General features: G+C 41.2%; 1 long non-coding RNA gene and 1 other non-coding gene across 2 annotated transcripts; both read right to left on the reverse strand.

The window, feature by feature from the left end:
* Positions 1–4,629: 4,629 nt before the first annotated feature.
* Positions 4,630–4,710, reverse strand: trnai-gau. The gene has a single exon. It is a non-coding gene; the product is annotated as a tRNA-Ile (tRNA).
* Positions 4,711–6,150: 1,440 nt separating this feature from the next.
* On the reverse strand, positions 6,151–16,738 carry LOC122561333. The gene is made up of 4 exons (XR_006314989.1): positions 16,646–16,738; positions 14,850–14,893; positions 13,778–13,798; positions 6,151–7,396 (listed from the first exon to the last, which is right to left on the reverse strand). It is a non-coding gene; the product is annotated as an uncharacterized LOC122561333 (long non-coding RNA).
* Between the last annotated feature and the right edge of the window lie 764 nt (positions 16,739–17,502).

Consider the following 17,502-nt stretch of genomic DNA (forward strand, 5'->3'; position numbering starts at 1 on the left):
CTTTGGAATGAAGAATGCACCAGCCACATCTCAAAGACTTATGACAAGAGTTGTGGCAGGATTGGCCTACTGTGATATGTAGGCAAAAGTGAGGACTGCAGATGCTGGAAACCAGAGTTTAGAATCAGAGTGGTGCTGGAAAAGCATGGCAGGTCAGGCAGCATCCGAGGGGCAGGAAAATCAACGTTGCGGGCAAAAGCCCCCTTACTGTGATATGTATATATAGAGGAACCTCAATTATCCGAATATCAATTATCCAAATTCCAGATTATCTAAAGAAATAATCTGGATATTTTGTTATATATCCAGATTTATATATAATTAATCAGGTCCCACAAAAATGTTACATCAAAGAGGTAAGTGAATTTGATTTACCTGTACTCTGTATTCCTGTCACTTTACTGGGCCACTTATGAAAGAAATGGCCAAGAAAGTAAACGCATGAGGTGGTGTTTCTATCGCTACACTGAGTTCCCAGAAACTGACAAATGCTCGCGATCGTGGAAGCTGTTTGGGACCTTGTTTAATGCTGGGATCAGCATGGCTTCCCTCATTTCAGGTAAAATTGATTATCCAAATAATCTATAATCCGATTGAAACAGTGCCCACCCATCATGTTCGGATAATCGAGGTTCCTCTGTACATGGAAAGATCACATGGTGCATTTGGTAGAGCTTTTTGAAGGAGTAAATTGTTTTGGTTTGTAATGTAAGCGAGGCTCGCATTTGTTGAAAGAATATACTGTTAGGGAAGGGTTACTAAGCCCAGCTTAGAAAAGGCAAAGTTTAAGTGCAAGTGCAACCATATGTTAATTCTTTATCTTCCCTCAATGTTGTATCAATGTTTTCAAGTTGATGTTTGGGAGCATGGCAAAAACGTTTGAATATGTGGGAGTGGAGTTCATAACACATCCATGTGCTCAGAGTCAAATCACCCATACAAAACCTTAATGTGCCATGCACAAATATATATCTCTAAAATACTTAGTACAAATGTTAATGCATTGCAGCTCCACGAGATTCTTTATCAAATGGTTTTGAGTTTCAAGATCACAGTAGGAGGTAAGGAGGGGTCACAATGCTACTATCACTCTTAGATAAATTATCAAGGCTCAGTTACATTGAACAAGGGAAGGAGATAAGCCACAGAATTCCAGAATATAAATTCAAGGTTGTGGCAATGCTAAATGTGACTTAAAGCAGCTGTGCACTCTTACTTTGCAAATTAAAACAAAGAACATTACACCATCTCTAAGCATTAGCAAAACAAGCAATGCGCAGTTTACAAACTCACCATCAGCTCCTCTTTCTCTGTAAGGTGAGGCTCTGGCTATTTGATTGTTGGGAATTAATGGCATTTCTGATAATGTTTTACTAGATTACTTCCAGTGTGGAAACAGGCCCTTCGGCCCAACAAGTCCACACTGACCCGCCGAAGTGCACCCATCCAGACCCATTCCCCTACATCATCCCTGCACCTAACACTACGGGCAATGTAGCCTGGCCAATTCACCTAACCTGCACATTTTTGGACTGTGGGAGGAAACCGGAGCACCCGGAGGAAACCCATGCAGACACGGGGAGAGTGTGCAAACTCGACAGTCAGTCGCCTGAGGCGGGAATTGAACCCGGGTCTCTGGCGCTGTGAGGCAGCAGTGCTAACCACTGTGCCACCGTGCCGCCCAAACTTCATCTATTGTCCACTTCATACAGTTTTCAGAAGAGCTAATTATTTTGTTTTATCTCAATTGAAATAGTAAAACCACTAACCACTCTGTAATCAGGATTTATTTTTGTTTAAACATGAGTTAGACACTTAGGAGTGCAGAAAAGAGCATTTTCTAGAACGTTTTGTAGGATAATGCTGTGACTGAAATGCATTGTGCTGCACATCTATTATGGAACTGGATACATATTTGTTGGACAGAGCATTTAAGTCCATATATCCAGACACAAAGCCACTAACAAATTGCTTCAAGGTCTGGACATTTTAAGTGTTTTGGCTAGTGATAGTGTTAAGTATTGTTTGGACAAAATTTATTGGAAATGTTGTGTGAAGGAAGTTTTGCTAGATTGTCCTCAAATCTGATACTCTCAGTTAGAAAAAGATTGCAGAAATGGAACTGCCTGGGTTCATGCACAGGATTGTGGAACATGCCGGCACAGAGATTGGCCATTAAAACCCATCATGTCCATACCTGCCAAAATAAAGCTCTTCAGTCTCATCTTACTTTCAAACTCTTGCTCAATAGCCCTGTTACAGCACCTCAAGCACAAAAGCCAGATCATTTTTTTTTAAACACAATGAGGATTTCTGCTTCTACCATTTCTTTCAGGTCGTGAGTTCCAAGCCTTTATCCCCTTCTGGGTGAAATAATTCTCAACCGCCCTAATTCCTTCTACCAGTTACTTTAAATCAATATCACACCCTGATTAATGACCTCTGCTAACTGAAATAGGTCCTCCCTATCCACTGTATCATCGCCCCTCAGAACTTTACACACCTCAATTCATTCCCCTCTCAGCTTGACCTGTTCTAAAATTCCCTTATGTCTCTCACTTATTCTGTTGCCTAAAATTCTCCATTCATGGCAATATCTTGAGAAATCATCTCTCTAGTACGATCACTTCGAAACAGTGCCCTAGCTGTGAAGAACAACCTCTTGAGTGAAGTGTAAGATTCTGTGAAACAATCCAATTAGAATTTCATAGAATCTCTCCAGGATGGTAACAGGCCCTTTGGCCCCACAAGTCCATACCAACTCTCAAAAAGTATTCCATCCAAAGCCATTCCCCATTACTCTACATTTACCCCTAACCTACACATCCCTGAACACTATGGGCAATTTAGCATGGCCAATTCACCCTAACCTGCACATCTTTGGATGTGGGAGAAAATCAGAGCACCCAGAGGAAACCCACACAGACACAGGGAGAATGTCCAAACTCCAGAGTCATGCGAGGCTGGAATCGAACCCACTGTGAGGCAGCATTGCTAACTGCTGAGCCACCGTGCTGCCTAAGTATGTGTCATCCTTATATCTGACAATCTTTATATCACCCTTAACTCAGCTGATCTTTTTAGGCACTGAGGTACACTGACCACTATGTGAGGAGTTATTAGTAACCATAGCTCCACCATGGCTGAGATGTTTCTCAAACCCGTTCTCCTGCCTTCTCCCTGTAATCCAAAGATGTGCAGGTTAGGTGAATTAGCTATGCTAAATTGCCCATAGGGTGCATTAGTCAGGGGTAAATGTCAGGTCGGGGAATGGTTCTGGGTGGGTTACTCTTTGGAGGGTCGGTGTGGACTGGTTAGGCCGAGGGGCCTGTTTCCATACTGTAGGGAATCTAATCGAATCTAAAAACCCCTGATCCCAATACTAATCAAGAATTTATCTATTGCTGTCTTAAATACGCTCAATGGCTTGGTCTCCACAGCCCTGTGAGGCAATGAGTTCCACAGATTCACCACCCTCTGGCTGAAGAAATTCCTTCACATCTCAGTTCTAAAGGGTCGTCCCTTTGTTCTGAGGCTGTGCCCTCGGGTCCTAGTATCTCCTACTAGTGGAAACATCTTCTCCATGTCCACTCTATCCAGGCCTCTCAGTATTGTTTAAGTTTCAATTAGATCCCCCCTCATCCTTCTAAACTGCAATGAGTACAGACCCAGAATCATCAACTGCTCCTCATATGGCAAGGCCTTCATCCCCAGTCATCATTCTTGTGAACCTCCTCTGGACCCTTTCTGGGCTGGAACGTCTCTTCCCATTGCTGTAAGTGGTGAACGTGGAGAATCAGATTGCAGTATCCACATAGGCTGGTTTCCATTTGACTTACAGCAAATGTTTCAGCAGAATGATTCTTTGTGACTGGGAAAGATGAGTCATACAAATCCCAGAAACTATTGCCAGCAGACAGAGACAAGGAGTTCCAAAATTTGAAGCTAACCGATGGCCAATGAGAGTGCAGCGTTCTCCTGTTTTCTCGAGAAATTAGAAGGATAAGGGGTGATCTGACATTTTGTTAAGTGAGGCTGTTCTTAGTTGAGTCCTGAAGCCTTGCCTTTGATAGAGGGTTGTTCTGAGATGGAAGACCATAACATTCAGGAGTAGAATCAGGCCGTTTGGCCCATTGAGTCTGCTCCACCATGGCTGAGATATTTCTCAAACCCATTCTCCTGCCTTCTCCCTGTAACCCCTGATCCCATTAGTAATCAAGAACCTATCTATCTCTGTCTTAAATATACTCCATCGCTTGGTCTCCACAGCCCTGTGAGGCAATGAGTTCCACAGATTCACCTCTGGCTGAAGAAATTCCTTCACATCTCAGTTCTAAAGGGTCGTCCCTTTGTTCTGAGGCTGTGCCCTCGGGTCCTAGTCTCTCCTACTAGGGGAAACATCTTCTCCATGTCCACTCTATCCAGGCCTCTCAGTATTATGTAAGTTTCAATCAGATCCCCCCTGTCCAGGGATGTGCAGATTAGGGTGAATTGGCTATGCTAAATTGTCCCACAGTATCCAGGGATGTGCAGGTTAGGGTGGAATCAAACCCGGGTCCCTGGCGCTATGAGGTCACAGTGCTAACCACTGAGCCACCGTGCCACCCTAACAAACAGACCCTGCAAGTGTGGCCCTGCCACAGCGTGGGAATTGAACCCACAACCTTGGTGTTATCAGCACCACGCTCTAACCAACTGAGCTAATCGACCTACACAAGGAGGGGAGAAAAAGTGACAGGCAGACCAAGTGGATTTTGTTAATATTTTCTGTCAATCAGATACACAACTGTGCGATTTCTTAAAACCATCAGTGACTTTTGTTGAAATTGCATTCAAGTTAAATGATTTTCTCTGACAACATCCTGAGGGACTACCAGCTCACATTCTGCATCAACGGGCTGACAAGTCCAAAGTATGACCTAGAAACTCTTGCCACATGCAGTGCAAATGGTTGTCGCAGGGTCAGGTGAATGGATTTTTAAAAAAAATTATGACTTATTGTCATATGTACCTAAATACATTGAAAAGTTTTGTTTTGCGTGCAGTACAGGGAGGTCAAACCATTCAAAGTGCATTAGGGCAATTCAAGAAAACAAGGAATACAATTGTTAACAGGTGCACAGAAGGTGCGCAGAGTGAGGTCAGCATTAGGTTTAACTTTTGAGAGGTTAATTCACAAGTCTAATAACAGTAGGGAAGAAGCTGTTCTTGAATCTGTTGGTATGTATTAAGCTTCTGTATCTTCTGCCCAACGGAAGGGGTTGGAAGAGATTCTAGCCGGGATGGGAGGGGTCTTTGATGATGCTGGCTGTCTTTCCGAATCAGCAAGATGTATAGACGGAGTCAATGGAAGGAAGGTTGGCTTGCGTGATGGACTGGGCTGTGTTCACAACTCTCTCTAGTTTCTTAAAGACCTGGGAAAAGCAGTTGTTATACCATGCTGTGATGCATCTGGATAGAATGCTTTCAATAGTGCAGCTTTAAAAATTGGTAAAGGATTATGTGCTTCTTTGGATGTCTCGATGTTGCCTCTACATGTTCCTGACAAAGTCACTGGATCCATTCATTGCCTCCCTAAGTAAACCTTCTCCATCTTGGTTTGTTCCGAGCCAGAGTTGCCCATGATTAGATAATGATGTTTAATCTCTCCAGGGAAGCTTTGAGGACATCCCTAAAACATTGCTACTGTTTTCCCAAAAGTCTCCTGTTGTATCGTCCTTGCCACTTACATTGTCTGTGCTCACCACAGATATTTATCTCACCCAAGAAATGCTAACGATTTTCAATTCTCACTGAAATCAACCACAAAAACACTCCGTATAATATGCTGTGCATGCAGTTCAATAAATGCTGATCAAATTTAAAAAGCTAGGCTGATTTCAGGCAGAGTCAAGTCTTCAAACAGTTTCAATCAGCTGCTTGTAAGATGTGATGATGATGATTAATGATAAGATTGTGGAAGCAACTGCTATTTCTCCTTGCTTTTTAAATTTCACAGTCCGAGTATAACAAGTAAATTTCATTAATACCACTGAGTCAGCTATAGAGGGGAATTTAATGTTACAGAGTTGAGAAGCAAAGGTCTTAAATAAAATGATATCAGTTAAAAATAGACAATAAAGACATTCAGGAAAAAAAGAGAACAAGAAATAACACATTGCACGTTTGCTTTAATAATTCAGCTTAAGTTATTAAATTCAGCTTTGTAACAAGTAAAACAAAATCAGATATACATTTTAACATCACAATGCATGATTACACATATTATACAGAGGGTTCTGCTACAGAATATTAAGCCTGCATGTTAACTTGGTACTTATTACATTGTCACACTCCTGGATACTAATGTGCAGAATGAGGCAGTTTTCATATACAGGGGAAGCATGGACCCAAACAACATTGGAAAAGGAAAGATTAAGGCAGCAGTCACCACAAAGACAAGCTGTCAATAATTCTTAAAGAGCTGGGATCATTGGACAATGTAACAAAATGTTAATGCCACTTCCACTGACAAATATAACTTAGCAGTGAACCTTATACAATATTAATCTGAGGGCTCTGAAAGCCTGTTTTGCCAATGTTTATGGAGTTGTTCAATTCGATATGAAATACACTTTAAAATGCCTATAAATCACTGACAAACGCCCTTCTCACTACTTATTTTCCCAATGGTAATTTAGCTAAGAATATTGACAGCGCACCATTGATGTTTAACCCAGGAAGCAATTAGAACATATGCAAAGCATTCAATTCTATCACTGTTCAAGAATACATTTTAATGTATCAGTGCACTGACATTACAGTATTAACCTTGTTAGAAAGATCAAATATTAGGTACAGCAGTATTATTGTCTGGATTCTTCTCCTCGAACATATCAATTCTCTACCTTTAACAGCGCATTCAAGTATTAATGACTTAGAAATTCATATCAGTACTGCATACATAATGACTATAAAAGCTGCATTGCAAAGTCAGCACTTCCAGATTCTGCACAAGATATAGAATTCCCCATTATCTGCTCTCCCTCCCCTGAACTATCATGTAAAGGACTGTAGCCAATCTTGCTGTTAATAATCTATACACATACAAAGCCAACTTGTTCATACTCAACAGGCACACTATGTATCTGACCTGAGCAGAAGCCACTGTGTTTTTCATCACCACTAAGTCAAAGGAGCACCTGGAAAAGGTTCTAAACATTGCACATAAAAGCTGAATGGTTTGCTTAAGAACATGGTTCTTGGTGGATTGTAGCTCTCACAGTTTCCTTCCCTCCGCCCCATCATACTTCACTACCTGCAGGGCTTCAGCTCCTTTTATTCACCTTCACGCCATCTTTCATCTCATTTCAACAGATGCTTCAGCTGGTCTTGAAGATTTGTAGAAAGTTCAACACTGTCAAAACATTTAATTAAGGGAGGAAGAAAGTGGGTTATTTGATCTGGTTTTACACCAACATTTCTTAATTTTATAAATAAAATCAGCATCCCTCCCTCATGATTTTAGTTTCCAGCAATCAGGATAATAGATGAAATAACTTGTGTCAACTGAGAAATATTTACATCTTAAGGAGGTACACTTGTTTAGTGTTTGAACATGCTGCTTTTTCAATACCTGGGAGAATAAATACTGCTTTATATCTGTTCTCATTCAACTTGATATGAATATATGAGTTAAGACCAAGAGTGGGTAATTTGGCTCATTGAGCTTCTCCATTATTCAATAAAACCAAGATGTGGAGGTGCCGGTATTGGACTGGGGTGGACAAGGTCAGAAGTCACACGACACCAGGTTATAGTCCAACAGGTTTATGTGAAATCTCAAGCTTTCAGACCACTGGTGTTATGTGACTTCTGACTCAATAAACTTACAGTTGACTGGGTCACTCCATATCACCCTCTACCTCTAAAAATCTTTCAATTCCTTACTTGACAAGAATCTATCTACTTCTGTCTTCAAGATATTCAGAAGGCATGTTTTTGTAATGTAGATTTCTAGAAGGGATTTGATAAGGTACTACCTAAAGGTTATTGGGGAAATTAGAAGTTTGTGGTGTACAGGGTAACATGGATAGCAGATCAGTTAGCTAATTGGAACAGTAGGCATTAATGAGTCATTTTCTGGTTGACAAGATGTAATGAGTTGGACACTACAGGGATCAGTGCTGCAGCCTCAAGTTTGTATAATTTATTGACATGTCTTGGGAGCCCTTGCTCTAGATTGTTCCACAAGAGGAAACATCCTTTTCACATTCACCCTGTTAAGACTCCTCAGGATTTAATGTTTCAATCCGTCTGTCTCTCTTCATAAGACAACCTGCCCACTCCAGGTATGAGAGTCGAAAAGTGTGGTGCTGGAAAAGCACAGCAGGTCAGGTAACATTCAATAAGCAGGAGAATCGACGTTTTAGGCTTAAGACCTTCATCAAGAATGTGGAGGGGGAAGGGGGCTGAGAGATAAATAAGAGGGTAGGGGTGGGGTTGGGGAGAAGGTAGCTGTGAAGGCGATAGGTAGATGCAGGTGGGGGTAATTGTGACAGGTAGTTGAGGAGGGTGGAATGGATAGATGGGAAGGAAGACAAACAGGTAGGACAGGTTAAGAGGGCAACTCCATTCCAGGTATTAGTCTGATAAACTTTCTCTGAACCGCTTCTAACACATCTACATTTTTCTTTAAATAAAGAGACCAATACTGTTCAAAGTATTCCAGACATAGTTTCACCAAAGTCCTATATAACTGAAGCATGTGACTTCCTTATTTGTGTTCAATTTGCCTCGCAATAAACAATAACATTGTTAGCTTTCGCAATTACTTGCTGTAGCTGCATATTTACCTTTTCCAATTCCTTCACTGGGATACCCAAATCTTTCTGCATGTTACAGCTGTGCAGTCATTTACCATTTAGTTAATATGGTTAGTTTTTATTCTTCCTGCCAAAATGGTCAATTTCACCTTTCCCCACATCACCCCACCTGCCAGATCTTTGCCCACTCACACAAGTTATCTATGTCCTCTCATAGTCTCCTACATCCTCTGCACAACCTACTTTCCTCCCTCACTTTCAGGGAGCTCTGGACTTGCATTCCAAGATCCCTCTGTATATCAATGCTTCTAAGGGTCCTGTCATTTACTGTATACCTTCCTCCTACAACTGACCCTCCCCAAATATATCACCTCATACTCGTCCAGATTAAACTCTACCTGCTATGGCTCCTCCCAACTTTCCAAATGATCTACATTCTGCTATATCCTTTGACAACCTTCCTCACTATGCGGGACACAATTTTCATGTCTGCAAACTTACTCATCAGACCGCCTACATTTTCATCCAAATCATTTATGTATATTACAAACAACAGAAGTCCCAGCACTGATCCTTGTTGAACACCACTGTTCCCAGATCCTCCGATCAGAAAAACGCCCCTCAGCCCTATGTCAGCTCTGACCAAGCCAATTTTGTATCGGGAAAGGAGCGGTCACCCTGTTGGGAGTTTTCTATAGGCGTCTGAATAGGTCCAGAGATGTAGAGGAAAGGATAGCAAAGATGATTCTTGATAAGAGTGAGAGAGATGGAGTAGTTGTCATGGGGGACTTCATTTTCCAAATATTCATTGTCCAGTGTGTGCAGGAGGGCTTCCTGACACAGTATGTAGACAGGCCAACAAGGGGCGAGGCCACATTAGATTTGGTACTGGGTAATGAGCCCGGCCAGGTGTTAGACTTGGAAGTAGGCGAGCACTTTGGTGATAGCGACCACAATTCTGTTATATTTACTTTAGTGATAGAAAGAGATAGGTGTATACCACTGGGCAAGAGTTACAGCTGGGGGAAAGGCAATTATGATGCGATTAGGCAAGATTTAGGAAGCATAGGATGGAGAAGGAAACCGCAGGGGATAGGCACATTAGAAATGTGGAGCTTATTCAAGGTAAGGCTACTGTGTGTCCTCGATAAGTATATACCTATCAGGCAGGGAGGAAGCTGTACAGCGCGGGAGCTGTGGTTTACGAAGGAAGTGGAATTTCTGGTCAAGAGGAAGAAGGCTTATGTTAGGATGAGATGTGAAGGCTCAGTTAGGGCACTTGAGGGTTACAAGGTAGCCAGGAAAGACCTAAAGAGAGAGCTCAGAAGAGCCAGGAGGAGACATGAGAAGTTGTTGGCGGATAGGATCAGGGTAAACCCTAAGGCTTTCTATAGGTATTTAAGGAATAAAAGAATGACGAGAGTAAGATTAGGGCGAATCAAGGATAGTAGTGGGAAGTTGTGTGTGGAGTCAGAGGAGATAGAGGAAGCACTAAATGTATACTTTTTAACAGTATTCACTCTAGAAAACGACAATGTTGTTGAGGATATTACTGAGATACAGGCTACTAGGCTAGGTGTGATTGAGGTTCACAAGAAGGAGATATTAGAAATCCTGCAGAGTGTAAAAATAGGTAAGTCCCCTGGGCCGGGTGGGATTTATCCTAGGATCCTCTGAGAAGCCAGGGAGGAGATTGCCGAGCCTTTGGCATTGATCTTTAAATCGTCATTGTCTACAGGAATAGTGCCAGAAGACTGGAGGATAGCAAATGTGATTCCCCTGTTCAAGAAGGGGAGTAGAGACAATCCTGGTAATTATAGACCAGTGAGCCTTACTTCAGTTGTTGGTAAAGTGTTGGAAAAGGTTATAAGACATAGGATTTATAATCATCTAGAAAAGAATAATTTGATTTGGGATAGTCAGCACGGTTTTGTGAAGGGTAGGTCGTGCCACACAAACCTTATTGAGTTCTTTGAGAAGGTGACCAAACAGGTAGATGAGAATAAACGGGTTGATGTGGTGTATATGGATTTCAGCAAGGTGTTCGATAAGGTTCCCCACAGTAGGCTATTGTTAAGGTTCCCCACAGTAGGCTATTGTACAAAATGCTGAGGAATGGGATTGAGAGAGATATAGCAGCTTGAATCAGTAATTGGCTTGCTGAAAGAAGACAGAGGGTGGTGGTTGATGGGAAATGTTCATCCTGGAGTCCAGTTACCAGTGGTGTACCGCAAGGGTCGGTGTTGGGTCCACTGCTGTTCGTCATTTTTATAAACGACCTGGATGAGGGCATATAAGGGTGGGTTAGTAAATTTGCAGACGACACTAAGGCCAGTGGAGTTGTGGATACTGACGAAGGATGTTGTAGGTTACAGAGAGACATAGATAAGCTGCAGAGCTGGGCTGAGAGGTGGCAAATGGAGTTTAATGCGGACAAGTGTGAGGTGATTCACTTTGGATGGAGTAACCAGAATGTAAAGTACTAGGCTAATAGTAAGATTCTTGGTAGTGTAGATGAGCAGAGAGATCTTGGTGTCCAGGTACACAGGTCCTTGAAAGTTGCCACCCAGGTTGACAGGGTTGTTAAGAAGGCATATAGTGTTTTAGCTTTTATTAATAGAGGGATCGAGTTCAGGAACCATGAGGTTATGCTACAGCTATACAAAACTCTGGTGCGGCCACACTTGGAGTATTGTGTACAGTTCTGGTCACCGCATTATAAGAACAATGTGGAAGCTTTGGAAAGGGTGCAGAGGAGATTTACTAGGATGTTGCCTGGTAAGGAGGGAAGGTCTTACGAGGAAAGGCTGAGGGACTTAAGGCTGTTTTCATTAGAGAGAAGAAGGTTGAGAGGTGACATAATAGAGACATTTAAAGATAAGCAGGGGGTTAGTTAGGGTGGACAGGGAGAGCCTTTTTCCAAGAATGGTGATGGCGAGCACGAGGGGGTATAGCTTTAAATTGAGGGGTGATAGATATAGGACAGATGTCAGAGGTAGTTTCTTTACTCAGAGAGTAGTAAGGGTATGGAATGCTTTGCCTGCAACGGTAGTAGATTCACAAACTTTAACTACATTTAAGTCGTCATTGGACAAGCATATGGACATACATGGAATAGTGTAGGTTAGATGGGCTTCAGATGGGTATGACAGGTCGGCGCAACATCGAGGGCCTGTACTGTGCTGTAATGTTCTATGTTCTAAGCCAATTTTGTATCCAACTTACTGAAATTGAAAAAGAACTGAAAATAACCCACGTCAGACACTTAGAGTACAAGGTTTAGATTTGATTTGAAAACTGTGTTGACCTTTCCCCAATGTCACTCTTTAATTCAGGCATTAAGTTCTTTGGCATACACCTTGTGTACTATTCTTTAATGAATATGTTACAGTATTAGACAATCTACTGTGCATTCAGCATATCTGTCGGTTATCCACATGTATGTGTGTAGTAAAACAAAAGAACTACAGATGCTGAAATCCGAAACAAAGACAGAAATTGCTGGAGAATTTCAACAGGTTTGACAGTATCTGTGGAGAGAAAGCAGAGTTAGTGTTTCGAGTCCAGTTCTGAAGAAGGCTCACTGGACTCAAAACATTAACTCCGCTTTCTCTTCACAGGTACTGTCAGACCTGCTGAGTGTAATAACTATGCATCATGCAAGTAATAAAGTATTAGCTAACCAATGCGTCATCATAGCAACCTCAACAACACTTCTGCAATTCTCCCCACATATAGCAAGTCAAAATATAGCCCAGGGAAAAAAATCAGCAACATTTAAAAGGAGAATTAAGTGGGCAAATATATTGTGGGTGAGCAGTCACCACCTTGCACTTCCTGATTCTGATTGACTTATAGAGCCGTGGAATGGCACAGTGATCAACTAACCTAGTCCCACTTGCCTGATCTTGGCCCATATCCTTCCAAACATTTCTTATTCACATACTTAACGTTGTAACTGTACTCTTATCTGCCACTTCCTCTTCTGGAAGTTCATTCCACACATGAACCACTGTCTGTGTAAAAAAGCTGTCCCTCGTGTCTTTTTAAAAACTTTTCTCCTCTCACCTTAAAAGTATGTCCCCTAGTCTTGAAATCCACCACCCTAGAGAAAAGACACCTGCCATTCATGTTATCTATACCCATTATGATTTTATAAACCTCTTAAAAGATCACTTCTCAACCTCCTATGATCCACTGACAAAGGTCCCATCCAGCCTCTCGTTATAACTCAAACATTCCATTCCCAGCAACATCCTAGTAAAATCCTTTCTGAACCATCTCCACTTTAATAATATCCTTCCTCCAACAAGGTGACCGGAACATCACACAGTATTCCAGAAGAGGCCTCACCAACATCCTGTACAACCTCAACTTCGTGTCCCAGCTCCCGTACTAAAAGGTCTGAGCAATGAAGGAATGCTAAATGCCTTCTTAACCACCTAATCTATATGATGCAAACTTCAAACATTTATTTACTTGAACCTCTAGGTCTCTCTGTTGTACAACATTACTTTTAATTGTATAACTCCTGCCTTTATTTTACCAAAATGCAATGCCTCGCGCATTTATCCAAATTAAACTCCATCTGCCACTCTTCAGCCCATTGACCCAATTGATCAATTGTGCCTTTCCAGTGTTTTGTGTCTTCCTTATAGATTTCTAGCATATTGAACCATTGTCTGATGCTGAACCAGGCTGTATGGATATCATGCTGTCCTGTTTGACCTTGAACTGAGCTTTCAACCTGTTATCTTCTCTATCTGCAAATCTGCTGGTGACAACCTCCACAACCATCACACAATGCCACCCTATCACAGCTCACCTGCTTTGGAATCCCTCAGTCACATGACCCAAGACTAGTATGACACTCAGAAATGGAGAAATCAAGATACTTCTTCCATAGAAAATGATCACATTTTAACTGAAGTTAAGTTTACGAATCTGCAAACAAGACTACAGCAAATACTCACTTTTTCTGTATAGCTTCCTGCCTGAGAGGGAGGAAGAAGTTTACGGTTAGTTAAAAGAAACTTAATTGCAAGAATATCAAATACATTTTACCAAAAGCATTTTCTTTGGAGTCTACAAATCTGCTTCCCATTTATAGAAAAGATATTAACCAACATAATACTGAATCCCAGAAATCATAGCATGGATTACTCAAAATAGCATTCAAGTTCAGCAGGTAAATGTTCTATTGGTTTTTATTTTAAAAGAAGTGGAGTATAAAAGGTTTTGCTAAAAGGCACTACTCAGAACCTATCTGGAACACTACGAACAATTCTGGGTCCCTTACCTAGGGAGAGATATACTGGCATTGGAGATAGTCTCGAAAAGATTCACTCTACTGCTTCCAATTATGGAGGGATCTTCGTATGAGGAAAAGTTGAATAGGTTGGGCCGGTACACATTGGAGTTTAGTGAAATGAGAGAAGACCTTATTGAAACACTCAAGATTATTGGGAGGCTTCCCAGAATGGATGTGGAGAGGTTGTTTTTTCTTATGGAGGACTCTAGAACCAGAGGGGATAATCTCAGAGTAAGAGATTGCTGTGGAATTCTTTACCACAGCAGACTGTTGAAGCTGAGTCATTAAGTGTATTCCATGCTGAGACAGACAGATGTTTAGATCAATAAGGGGAGCAAGGTTTATAGGGAAAAGGCCATAAAATGAAGTTGAGGATTATCAGATCAGCCATGATCTTGTTGAATGACACAGCAGACTCGATGGGCCAAATGGCTTCCTTTTGCTCCTGTCTCTTTTGGACCTTTCCCTGAAGCCCAATTACTGTGAACATTTTTATATTCTAAATTTCCCTCAGTTTCTTGTTCTCTTCCTCCAAATTTTCCTCCTTTCTTGAGTCAAGCCCTCACGGAAACTTCTCAATTTAGTGGCAAGTTCCCAGGGTTTGACAACTTTACTCTGAACATTTTTGTAAAAAATCAGATGGAGCTCAGAATCTGACAATGGATGATAAAAAAAATTAAAACATTGGATAGGGAAGAAAGGAAGAACACAAAGAGAAAAGGAATAATACTTACTGGTACTGTAGATGTGTTGTAATAATTGCCATTTTACGCAGGCTCTGTCAAGAACAAGGACCAAATGATGAACATAATATTGTGAAGAAATGAAGTGATCAAGAATAATGAAGTGAAATTAACAGAGCTGAAAGAAACTACAATGACTCTTTTTATTCCATGGAATTTTATATACCCCAGTCTCTGGACCAGTATCTATCCTCAAGCAACAGAATTAAAATATGTGTATCTGGTCATGAGCACATTGCTTGCAGGAACGTGCTGTGTGCACACAGTATTTCCTCACGTTTACAGAATACACTTCATTGACTGAAAAGCACGTTGAAAAACTTGAGGTTGTGAATGTGATGATATTATGGCTTTGAGAGTTGTATTTTGTCCTGATGTTTTTTGTTTGAAGAGAGTTCTTAAGGCAGAGGTTCTGAGCTGCCAATTGCAAATCCATAAACAGCTTGTGAAGCCGGTTTTTTTTAAAAAGGTGGAACAATAGAAGCAACCTGAATGGGTGGGGTCAAGCTCCTACAGAACCAGGATTTTTAGTTTTAGGTTTTCAGTTGCACTTATTGCTGGGGTCTTGAAGCTGGATGTGGAAGCTGCCATGCATCTCTCCCCGCTACTCTCTCTCTCTCTCACCCAGAGTCTTCTCTTGATGCTTTTCCTCGCCAGAATTGCGTATGAGACAATCTAGTTTATTGACTTTGCCTTTGCCAGGGGTGTTTTTAATGGGATGTTACTACACTAAAACACATTGTTTCATAGTAAAATAATCTATTATTCTGTTAAGTTTTCCAATACAGTCAAAGTCATACAACGTGGAAACAGACCCTTTGGTCCAACTAGTCCATGCCTAACATAATCCCAAAGTAAACTAGTCCCACCTGCCTATTCCTGGCTGGTATCCCTTTAACCTTTTCTATTCATGTACGTATCCAAGTATCTTTTAAACATTGTAACTCTGTAACCACATCCACCAGTTCCCCAGGAGGTTCGTTCCATACGTGAACCACCCTCCGTTTAAAACATTAGCCCCTCGTGTCTTTTGCAAATGTCTCTCCTCTCACCTTAAATACATGACCCCAGACTTTAAATCCCCCATCTTCGTAAAAAATACACCTACCATTAGTTATTCCAATTTCTTATTTTAGTTGTTATATTTCAACCATAGTGAATCAATAAAGTGTGTTTTGCTCCAGATCTGGTAGTTTAACCAGTCAAATTGCATCCAGAATATACCACCTTACATTTAACTTTAAAATAAGAAAAAAAGTTAGCGTCTGGACTATATGCCTAATATATTTTGAGGTGGTTTGATCTGATCCATAACATAAGAGAGACCATATGGCTACGGCTTTTCCAAGCTTCAATTTAAAGAAGTTCCACCAAGGTGCATTTTCAAATGCAGGTGGCTAATTTTATATTTCACACCCACCAATCTTTGTGTTCTGTACACCAAGCATATAAGTGCTGATTCATTCTCAGGGGACGCTGTGTATTGTCTCTCATGAATTGTGGCCAGATCTTCACGTTAACATGGGCCCTTGATTTAACATCTCACACAACAAAAGTGGATGAGATTGCACTGGGAGTGTCAGCTGAGGTTCAGGCGCTGGACCCAGGAGTGAAAGTACAATAGTCAAAACCCCTTTTTTTTTGTAGATATACTTTTTTGTTGATTCTGACAACGATATAAACAGGTGTTGTGCTTTGAGAACCAGCTGTGAAGTAAATAACATTATGAAAGGAACATTTCCCAGGGGACTGCTTTGATGCAAGTGGTTGAGAGATGAAGTACTCACATCCTCGGAGTGTAGTATCGAATCCTCCTGCATCACCATGTTTCTAGCTGCTTGACCAAGGAGCTGAAACAGGAAACAAAATCACAATATACTCCTTAAAACACTGCAGACTGGAGAAACTTTGTAACAGCAAATATTAATGGTTCGCTAGGTAGGATTAACATACACTACTGCAATTTTCAGAGCTTTCAGGAACTTCAACTTTGTTGATTTGGAAGTAGAGTTTCAATGGAGTGTATTTCACGAGTAAAATAAAATCAAAAACAGAAATGACATTTCACACCTCAGGCCACTTCCAGAAGTAATTCAGTGGCTGTGAAACAATAATTGATATTATGAAGCCAAGTTGTCGACACCAAGATAACTTGGAGGAGGAATATAAGCAACTAGATTATCTGATTTACTGTGGGTAGGGGGGTACAAAGTGGCCAAAGCATGTGATTTTCTTCCAATGGTACTGTAGGATTTTTATATCTATCTGAAAGGAAATATGGGAGCTCATTTCAGCATTCCATCCAATAAAAAAATCTTAAACAGTGAAGTAGTCTCATCGGCTGAGATTACGTCCTCAAAGTTCAGCAGCACAGTTTGAGTCTGTAACCCACCTACTCAAAGAGGAACCATCACTGAGAGAAAGTGAGTGGAAACCCACTGAGGGCACAGCTGATGTTCAACATTGGGTCCACAGGTAGGGACACTACCAATGAGTGTTCAAGTCTCACCTACTCCGGAGGTATGTAGTAACATCTCTTAACAGGTTGATTAGGAAATATCAAACTGACACTTAGCACTTAATGATTGGATGAAGTTGGCAAACGAAACAGCCACAAGACGACGGAAAGAAAACCTCAATTGTT

Source organism: Chiloscyllium plagiosum, chromosome 22 (genome assembly GCF_004010195.1).
Source record: "Chiloscyllium plagiosum isolate BGI_BamShark_2017 chromosome 22, ASM401019v2, whole genome shotgun sequence".
NCBI lineage: Eukaryota > Metazoa > Chordata > Chondrichthyes > Orectolobiformes > Hemiscylliidae > Chiloscyllium > Chiloscyllium plagiosum.